Source organism: Megascapheus bottae, chromosome 26 (genome assembly GCF_031878675.1).
Source record: "Megascapheus bottae isolate mThoBot1 chromosome 26, mThoBot2.hap1, whole genome shotgun sequence".
NCBI lineage: Eukaryota > Metazoa > Chordata > Mammalia > Rodentia > Geomyidae > Megascapheus > Megascapheus bottae.
This window is the reverse complement of record NC_143534.1, coordinates 23,098,806-23,114,432: the sequence shown is the minus strand read 5'-3', so window position 1 is coordinate 23,114,432 and position 15,627 is coordinate 23,098,806. Positions and strand designations below refer to the sequence as shown.

Sequence of the window (15,627 nt, the reverse complement as noted above, 5' to 3'; positions counted from 1 at the left end):
TAAAACTCAAACTACCACAGAATAGAAAGTTGAAAACAACCCAGAATTATTGGTTTTTTCAATTTTGTTATCAATTTATTATTCTGTCTTGTTTTTTATTTTATTTTTTGGTCAGGACTATATCTTGAACTGAGGGACTTGGACTCATTTTTATTAAACTCAGGGCCTGGGCACTATATTTGAGCTTTTGCTCAAGGCTAGCACTCTACCACTCGACCCACAGACCACTCTTGGCTTTTTCTGTTTATGTGGGACTGAGGACTAGAACCTAGGGCTTCATGCACGCTAGGCAAGCACTCTACCACTAAGCCATGTTCCTAGCCCTAATTTTTTTTTTTTGTCAGAACTGGACACGAATTCAAGGCCAGGCTTGAACTCAGGTCTTGTACTCTTGCTGAGCCTTTTTTCTCGAGGCTAGTGCCCTACCAGCCTTAAGAGAAGGCTTAAGCCACACCTCTGCTTTCAGCTTCTTGCTGGTTAACTGGAGATAGGAGTCTCTCAATTTGTATGTGTGGGCTAATCCTCAGAACATAGCCCCTGAGGAACTAGGACAATAGGCCCAGCCCCAGGCAATTACTAAAATAGTATTTTTTTCTTAAATAGTAATTTTTTCCTATGAAAAAAAATTACAAAAGTTAATTTGTCATCCTAGGTGTGTGGCTCAAGTAATAGAGCGCTTGCCTCACAAACATTAAACCCTAGGTCCAAACCCCAGACCTGAAAGGCAAAAACAAAATAAAAGGACTAGGAATATGGCGTAATGGTAGCATGTATGAAGTCCTTGGTTTGATTTCTCAGTACCACACAAACAGAAAAAGCTGGAAGTGGTACGCTGTGGTTATAGTGGTAGAGTGCTAGCCTTGAGCAAAAGAAATTAAGGACAGTGCCCAGGCCCTGAGTCCAAGCTCTAGGACCAGGGCGCGGGGGGGGGGGGGGGGGGGGAATCCAGTTATATAAACAAGAAAGCAGGGATCATGGAGCCGAGAGCTTGGCCTAAAGTGCTTGCCTAGCATGCACAAAAACCTGGGTTCGATTTTTCGGTACCACATACATAGAAAAAAGCTAGAAGTGGTGCTGTGGCTCAAGTGGTACAGCTCTAGCCTTGAGAAAGCCCAAGGACAGTGCTCAGGCCCTGAGTTCAAGCCCAGGATTGGCAAAAAAAGAGAGAGGGGGGGGAGGGAGGGAGGGAGGGAGGAAGGAAGGAAGGAAGGAAGGAAGGAAGGAAGGAAGGAAGGAAGAGAGGGGCCTTTTATTAATCAGTGACCAGCATCCATCTAACTTACGGAGAGTTCTTAAGCTAAGCCATGGGACCCAGTGCAATACACTATGTTGCAGGAGATTGAGATCTAAAGAGAGAAATGTGCAATCAAAGGATAATGAAGTCAGGTGGATCAAGCCTGTAATCTTAGCTATTCAGGAAGCTAGGCCACTCTCAAGATTTCAGTGCAAAACCATCCAGGGTAGGAAAGTCTGAGAGATTCTTTTCTTCGATTAACCCCCGCCCCCCCCCCACACACAGCTAAAAGTGGAGCTATAGCTTAAGTGGTAGAGCACTAGCCTTGAGTAAAAGAAGCTCAGGGATGCTGGGTATTGATGGCTCATGCCTGTAATCCTAGCTACTGAGGAGGCTGAGATATGAGGATTGTGGTTCAAAGCTAACCTGAGTAGGAAAGTTGTGAGACTCTTATCTACAATTAACCCCCAGAAAACCAGAAGTGGTACTGTGGTTTAAAGTGAAAGAGTACTAGTCTTGAGTGAAAAAAGCTCAGGAATAGCACCCTGGCCCTGAGTTCAAGTCCCACAACTGACAAAAAAAATCAGCGATATTTTTCAGAGAAATCCAGAAACAGTCATTTCTTTCCCAACAGCAACTGGTATTGAATAAAGTACCAACTTCCTGCCACCTAGGCCACAGAATGTCCCAAAAGTGAAATAACTTAGCCTCTTGTTAGAATAATGACATACTATACTTAACCTTGACGCAGGATTACCTGAGAACCTTTTCATTACAACTATGAAAAAGCCAATGGTTAATATGCCTACTTGCCAAATCTAAAAGGATGCGTCTTAATCCCCATCTTCAACATTCCGACAGTATTTTCTAGTCCTGCTATTTTGTCTGCCTGATTTTTTGTGTGTGTGCATGTACACACTTGCGCACCAAAACGGATTTGGTCCTGAACTCTGGGCCTGGACCCGTCATGGGCCTTTTCAGTGAAGGCTGGCACTCTACTACTTAAACCACAGATCCTCTTCCAGCCTTGTGGTGGTTAAGTGGAGATGAGTTTCATGGACTTTTTCTGCATAGGCTGGCTTCAAACCTTTTTCCTCAGATTTTAGCCTCCTGAGTAGCTAGGTACAATATGAAACTCTAGTCCCCAATTCGTTATAAATTCCCTAAGCTCTTTAAGGTATCAGTTTTGCTTTTATTCTTCCAAGTTATTCAGCCCTTTATTCGGCTTTCTCTGATCCACAATTTAGTAAAGGTTTGCATTCCCAGGCTTTCAGGCACAATCGGCACACCTTCTTTCTCCCTGTGCCTCTTCATGCTTCTGGGATGAATTTCAAGTTTTACCTGAAGCCTAGGGCTCTCTCCTGAGTTCCAGCCCCTGAAGAATCTGTCAGATGTCTCTTAACCACCCACCAGACTTTCAAAGCCTAAAATGTCCCAAATTTAAATCATGTCTCCCACATGCTGCCTCTCCACGTGTGGTGCTCAGATCTCAGACACTGACTCCATCCCGAATCAACTACCTCAACTAGGAGTCATGTGTGGTCACATGGTGATTGACAGTTCACCAACAAAGAGGTGTAGAGAATTACATAAGCCTTGGGCTGGGAGTGTGGCCTAGTGGTAGAGTACTTGCCTAACATGCACCAAGCCCTGGGTTCAATTCCTCAGTACCACATATATAGAAAAAGCCAGAAGTGGTGCTGTGGCTCAAGCAGTAGAACACTAACCTTGAGAAAGTTCAAGGACAGTGTCCCAAACATAAGCCTTGGAAATTGGATGTGGAGTTCTACTGATTAGCTATGACTTTGGATAATTTAGTATTTCTCCACAATCTCCTGCCCAAATTGTGTTGTGAGAAAGCACAGTAAGGCTTGAAATACAGGCTGAAAATATATCCAATTAATCACCCCATTAATCCTGCCTCCATCTCTCCTTTCTGTTCATTGTTTCTATCCTTCCAGGCACCGTTTTAGTTCTGACCCTAACCTTTCCACCATGATGAAAGCTGTAACAATCTCTTTTACTCATTGCTCTCAAAACGCCCCTCAACCTCCATCCACTCTACTTAACAACACTATTTGAAATGTAAATCTTGCAGGGTGGGATGGCTCACACCTGTAATCCTAGCTACTCTGAGGATCAGGGTTCAAAAGCCAGCCTGGGTAGAAAAGCACATGAGACTCTTACCTCCAATAAACTACACAGAAAAAGCTGGATGTGACACTGTGACTCGAGTGGTAGAGCATAGAGACTCAGGAGCAGCACCCTGACCCTGAGTTCAAGCCCCAGGACTGGCCCCCCCAAAAAAGTGAGATTTAACATGTGTTATCGCTTGTTTTCCACATTCAAAACCACTTTGTGTTCATTTGTAAAGTGAGGAAGCTAATTTGTTTTGGTAAATACTACATATACTTTGGGGGGGGGGAAATGCAACTGCTTTGTATATTACTGATCTTATTCAAAATGACTTTTGTAGGGGGTTGGGGCCCTGGGCTTGAACTCAGGGTCTGGGTAGCACGTCCATGAGATTTTTTGTGCTCAAGGTTAGCGCCACACTAGCCTTGAAGTGGAAATACAACTCTACTTCTGGCTTTTTAGTATTTAATTGGAGATAAGAATCTCAAGGGCGGGGCCAGGAGTTTGGCCTAGTGGTAGAGTGCTTGCCTAGCATGCATGAAGACCCCGATTAGATTCCTCGGTACCACATACATAGAAAAAAGCTGGAAGTGGTGCTGAGGCTCAAGTGGTAGAGCTCTAGCCTTGAGAAAGCCCAAGGATAGTGCTCAGGCCCTGAGCCCAAGCCCAGGACTGGCAAAAAAAAAAAAAAAAAAAAAAGAATCTCAAGGGCTTTCCAGCCTGGTCTGGCTTTGAACTGCAATTCTCAGCTCTCAGTCTACTGAGTAGCTACCATTATAGGCTTGAGCCACTAGCACCAAATCACAGGTGTTTTTTTAATGTTACAGAACATATTTTGAACAGATAAGAGCTAGATCTAGCACTCCACCCCCACATACTGGTTCAGACCTCAAATGCTCTAAGATGTTCTCATAATGGGTTTAAGAATATTTTACACATAAAGTAATAAACATAAGGCCGGGAGTTTGGCCTAGTGGTACAGTGCTTGTCTACCATGCATGAAGACCCAGGTTCCATTCCTCAGTACCACATACATAGAAAAAAGCCGGAAGTGGTGCTGAGGTTCAAGTGGTAGAGCTCTAGTCTTGAGAAAGTCCAAGGACAGTGCTCAGACCCTGAGCTCAAGCCAAGGACTGGCTAATAATAATAATAATAATAAAATACAAATATGTAAAATTTTTCCATTTAGCACAAAGCAGGCCCTTTGAATTTATCATCATGTTTCATAATAGTTTTCTTTTGATGCCTGTCATGGGGTTGAACTCAGCGCCTGGGCACAGTGCCTGAGCTTCTTTTGGTTCAAGGATAACCACTGGAGTCCAGCTTTTTTGGAGTCTCACAGATGTTTTTGCAGGGCTCACTTTGAGTTGCCATCCTCAGATTTCAGCCTCCTGAGTAGCTAGTATTACAGGTGAACTTTTTTTGTTTCATGTCTCAGCTCATTTATTTTTTTAAGATTTTATTAACATTAATTTTTTACATCACATTTCAAATGTTACGTTTAATAAACAAATATGCAAGAAGGGAATTTCTCCCATCCAAGTACTAACCAGGCCCGACCCTGCTTAGCTTCCGAGATCAGACGAGATCGGGCGCGTTCAGGGTGGTATGGCCGTAGACAAGAAGGGAATTTCTATATACAATCACTGGCACATAGATTTTAGAACATAATTAAAATTAAGCTGAGTCTTTGTATGTCATAGATACATATTAATCTATGTAATAAAACATGTCTATAGAGTATATAGCCCATCATTGATTTTTATATCTATGTAGTTATGTTTATATCTCCAAGACCATGTCCATAACCTTGGGTACCCAAATATTGAGTCACCGTTCTTGTACTGTTTGGACCCAATATACACATATTAAGGATAACAGGTGAACTTTTTAAGCATGAGATAGGAGATAGCTACAAAATGCTCAAGCAAGCAATGTTTTGGGGTTTTTTTTCGCCAGTCCTGGGGCTTGAACTCAGGGTTTGGGCACTATCCCTGAGCTTCTTTTGCTGTAAGCATTCTACCACTTGAACCATAACTCCACTTCAGGCTTTTTCTGTTTATGTGGTACTGAATGGAACCTAGGGCTTCATGCAAGCTAGGCAAGTACTTACCACTAAGCCATATTCCTTGCCTTGTACAACATTTGCAAGTATACTTTTAGCCCCTGTTCCATTTTGAAAATCCAAAAATCAGAATTTGCAAATTACCTATTATGAGGGTTTTAGCAAGACCTTTTAAAAAAAAGGAAAGAGAGGGCCAGGAGTTTGGCCTAGTGGTAGAGTGCTTGCCTAGAATGCATGAAGACCTGGGTTCAATTCCTTGGTACCATATACATAGAGAAAAAGCCAGATGTGATGCTGTGGCTCAAGTGGTAGATCTCTAGTCCTGAGAAAGTCCAGGGACAGTGTTCAGGCCCTGAGTTCAAGGCCCAGGACTGGATAAATAAATAAATAGATGAAATAAGGAGAGAGAAAGAAAAAAAATCTAAAACATGGAAATTAGCTTAAGTGGATAATATATAATTCATTTCTCCAAAGAAGCTAGAAAAGAAATAACAGAGAAAGGCAAATCTGTTTATTAGTTCTGGAAGCAAGCAAGCTTTTATTTCTTTGGGAAAGTAGGCATATTAGGTTAAATATAATTTAAGCAGCAATAGTAGACTGAATAAAGCTGATTCTTTGAAAGTAAGTCAACTTAGAAGGTAAGGTGTAGTGGCATATATCTAAAGTTAATCTTTAATTTAAGGACAGCTGGAACTACCTAGCCCTGAAAAATAAACTACAAAGTTGAGAGGTGAGATTTGCTGGAAAATAAAAGTACTTTCAGACAGACATATATGTGAAATATTTGCATTTTAGGGGAAGGATTTAAGAGAAAAGGAAGCAGGATAGTAGAAACAGGAAATCATGGTGTGTGTGTGTGTGTGTATGCATGCCAGTCTTGGATGTGAGCAATATTCCAGAGTTCTTTTTTGCTCAAGGCCAGTACCCTACGCCATGAGCCACAGCTCCACTTCCAGCTTTTTAGTGGTTAATTGGAGATAAGTCTCATCAACTTTCTTCCCAAGTTTGCTTCAAGTAATTCTGAGATCTCAGCCTCCTCAATAGTTAGGATTACAGGCATGAGCCACTTTGCCTTGAAACCATGAGACTTTTGATTTTGCTGGTTCTGGAGCTTGAATTCAGGGCCAAGGTACTATTCCCGAGCTTCTTGGTGCTCAAAGCTACCACTCTACCACTTGGGCCACAGTACCATTTCTGGCTTTTTCTGAATAGGTTATTGGAGATAAAAGCCTCATGAACTTTTCCACCCAGGCTGGCTTTGAACTACAGTCCTCAGATCTCAGCCTCTTGAGTAGCTAGGACCATTAAGCGTAAGCCACCACCGGTGCATGGCAACCATGACACTTTTAAAGTGTTGTGCTCAGTTTAAGAAAGGTGCAATAACTTTGTATAATCTCCCATACTTATGTAAAACTAGGATTATCTAGTTAGAATACTTACAAAAATCAAGAATATTTATTTGTAAATAATCTCTAGTCTTGGGGCCGGGAGTTTGGCCTAGTGGTTAAAGTGCTTGCCTTGCATGCATGAAGACCCGGGTTTGATTCCTTGGTACCACATACATAGAGAAAAAAAAAAAGCCGGAAGTGGTGCTCAAGCCCAGGACTGGCAAAAAAAAAAAAATCTCTAGTCTATTAAGCATTAATTATGGGCTGGGAGTTTGGCCTAGTGGTTAAAGTGCTTGCCTAGCATGCATGGAGACCCGGGTTCGATTCCTTGGTACCACATATATAGAAAAAAAGCCGGAAGTGGTGCTGAGGCTCAAGTGGTAGAGTTCTAGCCTTGAGAAAGTCCAAGGACAGTGCTCAGGCCCTGAGCTCAAGCCCAGGACTGGCAAAATAAATAAATAAATAAATAAAGTTTAAAAATAAATAAATAAAGCATTAATTATGTGTAAAATCAGGTGATTCTCTAATATAAATTCAAAGTCATTAGCTTGAGATACTTAAAAAAATAAACTGATTTATTAAAACCACCAAAGGATTATGTATTAACATTTTTCTAGTTTGATCTCCTACTTGTTGCCATGGCTTCTTCGGTCAGTGAATAGCAAAATTGGCCTGTGTGGCAGGAAATTAAAAAAAAAATTAATACTCATGACCGTGCACACACCCAATTACCCCACCACCATTTTAATAAGAAAAAATTCAACCTAAAAGGGAGACTCGCTTGACTAGACTTACTATTAGATCTTTCTTTTCTTTTCTTTTTGCCAGTTCTGGGGCTTGAACTCCGGGCCTGAGCACTGTCCTTGGGCTTTCTCAAAGCTAGCTCTACCGCCTGAGCCAGCTTTTCTATAAGTATGTGGTACCGAGAAATTGAACCTAGGTCTTTGTACATGCTAGGCAAGCGTTCTACCACTAGGCCAAACCCCCAGCCCAAGGTCTTTCTTTTCAATAGCATGTTTCTTTACCATATTCTAACAACATTTCTGAATAGCATCGACATGTAATCTATAATTAGATGAAGAATGACTGATTAGTAACTGTGAGAAGGTAGGTCTGGTTCATCTGAATGAAACTAGTGTTGTGGAGTTGGAGGGATGGCCCTGGAGGTAGTGTCGATGCGGGAAAGCAGCCGCACATCAGTTCAAATCTGTAGGCAAGAAACAAATAAACAAACTAGTGTTTTATTAAGTGTAGAAATGTTGACATTTAACTCTCCAACAATTTTCTAGAACCCATACATAGTAATATTGTTCTTTATGCATGGTAAAGTCACCCAATTCCAGAGCTGGAAGCTTTCATTGTGAGCAATATTAGAACAAAATTCTGGTTTGAAACATTTCTGAGCAAAGCAAAAACTCTTAATTAAAAAACAAAAACAAAAACAAAACTGTTCTTGGCTGGGTGTTTGGCCTAGTGGTAGGCTGTTTGCCTATCATGCACAAAGACCTGGGTTCAATTCCTTGGTACCACATACATAGAAAAGCAGGAAGCGGTGCTGTGCCTCAAGCGGTAGAGCACGAGCCTTGAGGAAAGCCCAAGGACAAAAACCAGTTTTTAAATACATGGCAGAAAGCATACTTTCATAAAAGGGATGCCCAAACTTAATGGCCAAATTTAAAGTATAGTAACTCTTAGAGACAGTGAGCCCAAGTAATAAAAATGTAACATCAAGAGTAATTAAGAACAAAGATAAACACAGAAATTTATAACAATCAGATTCTGCCTTTGTCATATAAATACCCTGATATCAAAGATCAGTCTCTCTCTCTTTAAGCACCCACTCTGTTAGAGCACCCACTCTGCTTGCCTGCTTGCCCATTTGTCTACTTGCTTGCTTATTCAATAAAGCCCTGCCATGTTTTCTTTTCTTTTTCCTGGCCTTGAACTCAGTGCCTGATTGCTGTCCTTGGACTTTCTCAAGGCTAGAGCTCTACCACTTGAGCCACAGCACCACTTGCAGCTTTTCCTATGTATATGGTACCAAGGAATCTAATCAAGGTCTTCATGCATGCTAGGCCCACGCCCAACAACAAATAAAACTGACCCTGAGCAGGAAAGGCCTTGAGACTCTTATCTACAATCAAACACAAAAACCACAAATGGAGCTGTGGCTCAAAATGGTAGAGCACTAGCCTTGAGCTGAAGAGCTCAGGGACAGTGCCCAGGCCCTGAGATCAAGTCTAATGATAGACCAACAAGAAATATACATACATAAACACACAAATCTGAAGCTGTTTGACATTATGAACAAAAATGTGATACCCTAAATTCAATCTCCAGTAGCATCAAAAAGAAATTATGACATTTTGCCATTAAGATGTTTTCGTGATTTTTTTTGGTGCCCATCTTTGGGTTTGAATTGAGGGCCTGGGTACTACTCTCTCTTAACTTTTTACTCCAGGCTAGCACTCTACCACTTGAGCAACAATTTCACTTCTAGATTTTTGGTGGCTAACTGAAGAGTCTCACAAACTTTCCTACCCTGGTTGGCTTTGAACTACAATCCTCAGATCTCAGCTTCCAGGGTAGCTAAAATTATAAGTGTGATCCACTGACTTCTGATTTAAAATTTTTTAAGTATTAACTTTGAAAAAGTTTATTTTGTGAAGTTCTTTAGTAAAAAATTCAAATCACATTAATTCCACTCTTTAAAATTCTCATGTTGACATTAATTGTACAATTGCTTAGAAAATGCATGAGGGGCCGGGAGTTTGGCCTAGTGGTAGAGTGCTTGCCTAGCATGCACGAAGATCCAGGTTTGATTTCTCAGTACCACATACACAGAAAAAAAAAAAAAAAAGCCAGAACTGGTGCTAAGGCTCAAGTGGTAGAGCTCTAGCCTTGAGAAAGTCCAAGGACAGGGCTCAGGTCCTGAGCTCAAGCCCAGGACTGGCAAAAAAAAAAAGGAAAAAAAAAGAAAATGCACATGAAAGCCGGGCATGGTGGCTCACACCTGTAATCCTAGCTACTCATGAGGCTGAGATCTACAGATCATAGTTCAAAGCCACCCTAGGCACGGAAGTCTATGAGGCTCTTATCTCCAATTAACCACCAGAAAACTGGAGGTGATCCTATGGCTTCAGTGATAGAGTGTGAGCCTTGAGCTGAAGACTAAGGGACAGGGCCCAAGCCCAGACTTCAAGCCCCACCACCAACAGAAAGCAAGAAAGAGACCTAGGTGGGGTGGCTCATGCCTATAATCCTAGCTACTCAGGAGGCTAAGATCTGATGACCAAGGTTCAAAGACTTCCTGGGCACAAAAGGACTTGAGACTTATCTTGAATTATCCCCTAGAAAATGGGAAGTGGGCTTAGCTCAAGGGTAGGGTGATAGCCTTGAGCTGAAGAGCTCAGGGACAATGCCCAGGCCAGAGTTCAACCCACCAAAAAAAAAAAAAAAAATGCACAGAATGAATGGGATTATATCCCATTAGGACAGAATTGGGAGGATTCAAAGGACAAATTGGGCTTTCCATTGTTGTTATTTTTGTTTTCGCTTTTTTGGCCAGTCCTGAGGCATTAACTCTAGGCTTGGGTACTGTCCCTAAACTTGTCAGTGCTCAAGGCAAGCCCTTTGGAGCCACAATACCACTTCAGGCTTTTCCTGTTTATATGTTACTGAGGAATGGAACCCAGAGCTTCATGTATGCTAGGCAAGGATTCTACCATTCTGACACCTTCCAGATCCACTGTTGTTGTTTTAAGAGGCAAGCTTCCTTCTGAAAGAAATAGTGTTAAGAATTGTGGTTTGTTTTAGTCAGTCCTACCACTTGAACTCAGGGCCTAGGCACTATCCCTGAGCATTTTTGCTCATGGTTAGTATTTTACCACTTGGGCCACAATTTCAGTACAGCTTTTGGTGGTTAACTGAAGGCAGGAGTTTCACAGACTTCTCTTCCCAGACTGAATTCAAACCACCATCCTCAGATCGCAGTCTCCTTAGTAGCTAAGACTCCTGCTTATTTTAATTTATTTTTTAGGTGGCTGAAGAAGTTTTTGAAAGCAAATATTTTCAGGCCTGAGAGTGTGGCTTAAGGAATGGAATGCTTGCCCAATAAGATTAAATGGCCCTGGGTTCAAGTCCCAAAAGTGAAAAACGCAAAGATTCTTTCCCATAACTTTGTAACTGAAGCATTCACACATTTTGCCAGTAAGTTCCCCTAGGAAGGCTAGTTCTTGTGCAAATAGTTATCCTTTTAGTTTCTAAAAGTTGCTATGATTAAACTATTTCAGTAGGACAAAGATGTTCCACAAGTAATAAGATAAATTCCAATCCTAACTACTCAGGAGGCTGAGATCTGAAGACTGAGGTTTGAAGCCAGCCTGGGTATAAAGTCTGTGACACCCTGATCTCCAATTAAGTCATAGAAAAAGCTAGATATGGTGCTGTAACTCAAGTGACAGAGTGCCAGCCTTGAACAAAAGGAGCTCAGGAACAGCATCCAGGCCCAGAGTTCTAGCATAACAGAGGACTGGCAAAAAATAAACAATAAATAAATGATAAATTTCTGAAAATGTTATGAGATTTTTCTTTTTCCTCTCCTAGAGCATTAGCAAGAGAACAAAACAAACAGGGAAAATGTTAACTCCCATTTATTTTTTCTTTTTGGTGGCACCAAAGTTTGTACTCTGGATCTGCCACTTGGTAGGCAGGTGCTCTACTTACTCAAGCCACACCTTCCAGACTAAGCATTTACTCTCAAAAGAATAAATACCACTTTTTATTGTGCAGTTTCCATGGAAAAAAAGTATTTTGACTACCTTATGTAGTCTTTAAGAGCAAATTATTAGTCTAATCACTTAAAATGTTCATTTCAACCCATTGCACAATGGATGAACAATGTTTTTCCTAAAATGTTTTGAGTTCCTGAATAGGTAATATTGGCATCACATCAAATGTGCTGTAATTCAAATTGGCATATTGTGTATATCACACACACACACACACACACACACACACACACACACACACACACACTTCAAGTTTATTTCCTTATACCAGTGTTATATATCAAAATCCCAATGGTTTTAAAACTGCTCTTAAAAATCCAATCTCTTCTCAGGCACTGGTGGCTTAGTTACTAAGAAGGCTGAGATCTGAGGATAACTATACCCAGGGAAGGAAAGTCTATGAGAGCCTTAACTCCAAATTAATCACCAAAAAATGGGTGGAGATTTGACTCAAGTGGTAGTTCCTTGAGCAAAAAAGACCCTGAGTTGAAGACCCTTGAGTGGCACAAAATATAAACAAACAAAGCAGTCTTTCAGTGTTCAGCTGAGTGTTTCCATTGTTAAGTTTTAATTTAAGAAGTCTAAGTGGAACAGGGTATTTGAGAGCTTTCCAACAATAAATCTGGGTCTATTTTCTGGCTCAATACTAACTTGAGAATATAAAAGTGGGAGGAGGGCTGGGAGTTTGGCCTCGTGGTAGATCTAGCATGCACCAAGACTGGGATTTGATTCCTCCATACCACGTACATAGAAAAAGCTGGAAGTGGTGCTGTAGCGCAAGTGGTAGAGCTCTAGCCTTGAGAAAGCCCAAGGACAGTGCTCAGACCCTTAGTTAAAGCCCCAGGACTGGCAACAACAACAAAAAGCAGGGGGCACAGGACTTTAAATATACATTTATATGTATAGAGACTCATGATTCCGTATGTTACTAATAAGAAATGGCCATAATTCTAAGCAGAATTTTATATTGTAGCACTTTGGTAGTCTAGAGGTTATGTTCATCAGTAGATGCATGTCTCATTAACTTTGGGAACAATGCAAAAATAAAAAGCTCCTCTGTTTATACATAAAATTAAAATTTATTCATATACTTACAATAAAATGTACATGAAAGCACTTTAATTACTACTTCCCAAAATGATTCCATGTGAACCACCAAGTCACTGAGAAACTGTTACATTGATCCCTGTGATTTACAGATTCACTAAAATTCTTAGTGTTGTTATCAATGGTTAAGACAGCAAAGCATTACGTATTTACTCATCCAGGATCAAGCCCATTGAAATATATTTTCAACGGTGTGTTTGGCTTAACAAGTCATTCCTTAAGCACTAGCTCTAATACTCAGCATTCATCGGCCAAAACACGGTTTTGAAGTTTGTGTTCCTTTGAGACAAAAATGTTCAAGTTCAAAGATGTAAACTACACTATAACCAATCAAAGGAAACGAGTTTGTTATCCACAGAGGCTCGAAACAAAAACAGAGAACAAAAACTGCTGTTGCCATCTAATATCCATACCGACCTCTATTATTCCATCAAGAGAAGGTAGGTTTCCTGCCAGGCAGATAAAGCAGGGGGAAAAAAGGGGGCATTGGGGAAGCAACTTTACGTAAGTCATCTGGGCAAGTCCAAAGGACTCTTTTCAGACTTGGAGGCTGATCCGAGGGATCACATTTTAATGTGATTACAATCGGTGGCTGCTTGACTCTACAAGGCTGCAGGGCTTCCAACGCGGGGTGGGGGTGGGTGGGGTCTGACACCCAGGTCCCTGGGCTGAACACAGTTCACTGCCCGGCCAGAAGGTCTGGGAACTTGGCCGGACGGCGTTAGGAAGGCGCCGTAATGAATGAATGAATGAATGGATGGATGATCTCGAGAGCCCGAGCCTCCCGGTGTCGCCTGGCTGGGAAGGCGGAGCCCTGACTGGGCCCCCTCGACTCACGTTCCCCAGAAACGGGCCGCGATGGTTTCTACCCAAACCCCGTCAGCCCAAACGGGGGGGGGGGGTCGGCGCGGGGGCCCCCAAGCCGGCGGCGGCCGGAGAAACCGACGTCCGTCCTTCCGACGAGGGCTGGGGCGCAGGCTGGCCGGGAGACTCTGTTTTCCTTCCAGGTGAGGCGGCTCCGAGTCGGACCGAGTTCAAGAGCGGTCGGGAGCTCCGAGAGGTGGTGGGCCCGCTTCGCGCCAGGAGTTAGGCCATGGCGGGCGGCGGGGGAGCGGGGCGCGGAGCGGGACGGGCGACGGGCCGGGCCGGGTCGGAGCCGGGGTCCGAGCCGGGGCAGAGGGGCGAGTCCCGGCCTGCCGCCACTCCGGGACCCGGCCCGACCCGGGCCCGCCGCCCCCCACGCCGCCCGCTCCGCCCCCTGCGCCGCTCCGCCCCCTGCGCCGCGCCGCGCCGCCCGCTCCAGATCTCCGGCGCGCCACTTACCCGCCGCGAAGCGATTTACGTAGCGGACCTCGTCACTGATTACGGACGGGAGGAGGTGGGGACGACGAGCCCGACGGCCGCTCCGCAGCGGCGTCGCCGCTCAGCCCGCGCCGGCCGGCCCCGCGTCGCCCCCACGTCAGCTGTGATGCGGTCGTCGCGGCTCCCCGCCGAGCACGGACCGAGAGTAGCGCCGCAGTCCACCGAACCGCGTCCTCGAGCCCCGCCCCTTCTCCCTCGTCCCCTCCCCACGCCGCGACCGCCTCCCCCCGGGACACCCCGAGGGGGAAAAAAAAAAAAGATGGGCTCGAACTCTGCCCCCTGCCGGCTGGCTGCGGGAGTGCAGCGCTGACAATCCAACAATTAAATGGAACGGGGGTGGGGGTTGGGAGAAGGAGCCGCGGGGGCGTGGCCTACGGAGTGGGAGGAGTTACGGCCCGGAGCCGGAACCTGTAGGAGGAGCTAGCGGGCGAGTGGGTTGGAAGACCGGTTCAGGGGCGGGACTTGAGGAGTGGACAGGGGAACGGAACCTTAGAGGAGGAGCCTAGCCTGGACTGTGGCGGGAGATTGAGACGAGGGCGGGGCGCGGGAGGGGGGGGCGGGACCGGAAACCGGAAGTTCCCCTCTACGCCTGCGCCCGAGAGCCAATTCCTCGTAAATTTTGGAAATGGTGCTCCCTGCGCTTTCGAGGTCCGGAGAGCAGCTTCCTCTTTGAGCCTGCTGGGAGTGGCTGGAATATGGCTCAACCGTAAAGAAAACTGACCACTTGTCCTCTGCAAGAAGATGAAGGGAGATGCCAGATACCTCCCACTGCAGAGCCCACCCCGGACCGGACCAAGGCACGCACGCCTTGGCCGAAGTGGAACTTGGTTGTGACTGTTGAAACCCGGGCACTGATAGAGGGGCTGACAGGGGGCGGGGAGGGGGAGCCCAACGGTGGACGGCTGCGTATGAAGATGGCGAAAGGGCTCACGGCAAGCTGTGGAGCAGAATAGGAGGGGAAAAAGTAATGGAAGGAGTTAACGTGAGCGGGGCGCGGGGCTCACGCCTGGAATCCTAGCTACTCAGGGGCTGAGATCTGGTGATATCGTGCTTCAGAGCCAGCCCGGGCACTGAAGACCGTGAGACTCATCTCCAGTTAACCACTAGAAAACCAGAAGGGGTGCCATGGCTCAAGGGGTAGAAGAGCTCAGGGACAGCGCCCAGGCCCAGAGTTCAAGTCCCATGACCAACAAAAATAAATACATAAATAAAAGAAGGAGTTACATTTAAAATATATGCGTGCTGGGGCCGGGAGTGTAGCCTAGTGATGATGACCTAGCATGCAGGAAGCCCTGGGTTCCATTCCTCGGTGCCACATATACAGAAAAAGCCAGAGGTGGTGCTGTGGCTCAAGTGGCATAGTGCTAGCCTTGACCAAAAAGTGTCCCAGGACAGTGTTCAGAACCTGAGTTCAAGTCCTATATATATATATATATATATATATATATATATATATATATATTATATTATATACACACACACTTGCATGTTGGTAGTGTGGCCTAGAAGTAGCTTGCTTGCCTAGCATGCATGAAGCCCTGGGTT

General features: G+C 44.3%; 1 protein-coding gene across 5 annotated transcripts in view; it reads right to left on the bottom strand.

Annotated features, from left to right (window-relative positions):
• Crem (cAMP responsive element modulator) overlaps nucleotides 1–14,267 on the bottom strand; it is an 83,637-nt gene extending 69,370 nt beyond the window's left edge. The window contains exon 1 of one of the 5 annotated variants that reach the window (XM_090319134.1): nucleotides 14,044–14,267. The gene's annotated coding sequence lies outside the window, so the exon portion shown is untranslated. Of the gene's footprint in view, nucleotides 1–13,557; nucleotides 13,577–14,043 lie in introns of those variants that run through there. The other 4 variants (XM_090319138.1, XM_090319135.1, XM_090319139.1 and 1 more) reach the window with 4 other exon arrangements.
• Nucleotides 14,268–15,627: the final 1,360 nt, after the last annotated feature.